This window comes from Hylobates moloch, unplaced genomic scaffold (assembly GCF_009828535.3).
Source record: "Hylobates moloch isolate HMO894 unplaced genomic scaffold, HMol_V3 SCAFFOLD_13407, whole genome shotgun sequence".
Lineage (NCBI taxonomy): Eukaryota > Metazoa > Chordata > Mammalia > Primates > Hylobatidae > Hylobates > Hylobates moloch.
This window is the reverse complement of record NW_026665682.1, coordinates 1-1,588: the sequence shown is the minus strand read 5'-3', so window position 1 is coordinate 1,588 and position 1,588 is coordinate 1. Positions and strand designations below refer to the sequence as shown.

At 61.6% G+C, this 1,588-nt stretch overlaps 1 pseudogene; it reads left to right on the top strand.

The window, feature by feature from the left end:
* Positions 1-11: 11 nt before the first annotated feature.
* On the top strand, positions 12-1,225 carry LOC116465889 (phosphorylase b kinase gamma catalytic chain, skeletal muscle/heart isoform-like; annotated as a pseudogene).
* Positions 1,226-1,588: the final 363 nt, after the last annotated feature.

The window sequence follows — 1,588 nt, the reverse complement described above, 5'->3', positions numbered from 1 at the left end:
CTGCAGAGGTCTAAGGGACCCCTAGTTACCTGGCCCCTGAGATCATCGAGTGCTGCATGAATGAGGACCATCCGGGCTAAGGGAAGGAGGTGGACATGTGAGTGCGCCGGGGGAGGAGGATCACTCGCCTGGGCTGGGTGAGGGGGGAAGCAGGCAGGTCTGGGTCGGTGCCCCTGGCACAGGGGGTAAGTGGCCCTGGGCCCTCTCACACCCAGATGGAGCGCTGGCGTCATCATGTACACGCTGCTGGCTGGCTCCCCAGCTTTCTGGCACCGGAAGCAGATGCTGGTGCTGAGGATGATCATGAACGGCAACTACCAGTTTGGCTCTCCCGAGTGGGATGATTACTTGGACACCGTGAAGGACCTGGTGAGAGATGAGGCCGACTGGCTCCTGGGCTCAGGGCCACGATGCCAGGCTCCCTTGCCCAGGGAGGCCCCACCTCTCCTGACATGCTGGAGGGGACCTGCCTTAACGTTCTTGGGTCCCCTCCCTCCTCCCCTCCCAGGTCTCCTGATTCCTGTTGGTGCAACCCCAGAGCTGCTGCACAGCGGAAGAGGCCTTGGCACACCCCTTCTTCCAGCAGTACGTGGTGGACAAAGTGCGGCACTTCAGCCCCCACAGGAAGTTCAAGGTACGAAGCGTCCTGACCCAGGCCCTGTGGCAGTTGCCACCAGCTCCCCAAGTGCAAACCTTTAAGCCCTCTCCTCTCCCAGGGGTCCTTACACCCCATGGGTTTCCAGAGTACCCACCCCTCCCCTGCCAACCGCCCTGTGATGGCTTCAGGGATGGCAGGTGTCAGCCCACTGGCTCCGACCCTGCAGATGCTGGCCAAGTGGGAATTGGGGGACACTAGGAGGGCCCTGCAGAAGCCACCCAAGACTTCGTGGCAAACGAGCCCAGAGAGTCCTGTGCTGGAGGGGGAGGGCCTGGCAGGGGGGTACTGCAGCCCAGTTTCTCTGCCTGGCCCCGCAGGTGATCGCCCTGACCGTGCTGGCTTCAGTGCGGATCTACTAACAGTACCTCCGAGTGAAGCCGGTGACCTGGGATATCGTCATCCGAGACCCACCGCTACACCCTCCAGCTTCCGTGCCGGCTCATCAATCCCTATGCTTTCCGAATCTATGGCCACTGGATGAAGAAGGGGCAGCAACAGAACTGGGCAGCCCTTTTCAAGAACACACCCAAGGCCGTGCTCCTCTCCCCGGCCAAGGAGGGCTACTGAGGGGCTGGCCAGTCAGGGAGGGCTGGGGGGCAGGTGGGGAGGGGAAGCCATGGAAACACAAGTCAAAGGGGTGAGGTGTGCAGGCCTCTGCAGAAGGAGCACTTGGACCTGGCCAGGAATCCCTGGAGCTGAGGCCACGATCCCTTCTCAAAGGCTGTGCATAAGGGAAGCGGGTGTTCCCACCACACAGCAATACCTACAGGCTGAGACAGGCCCTGGGTGGGCAGAGATCACATGTGGCCTGAGAATCAGGAACCCCCTGCTCCTGCACTTCCTAGGTGAGCCAACATCTCCGTTTCTCTTTAGGGGAGGCCCAGAGTTACTGACACTCAGGCCCTCTTCCCTTAGGGACCCGGGGTGAGG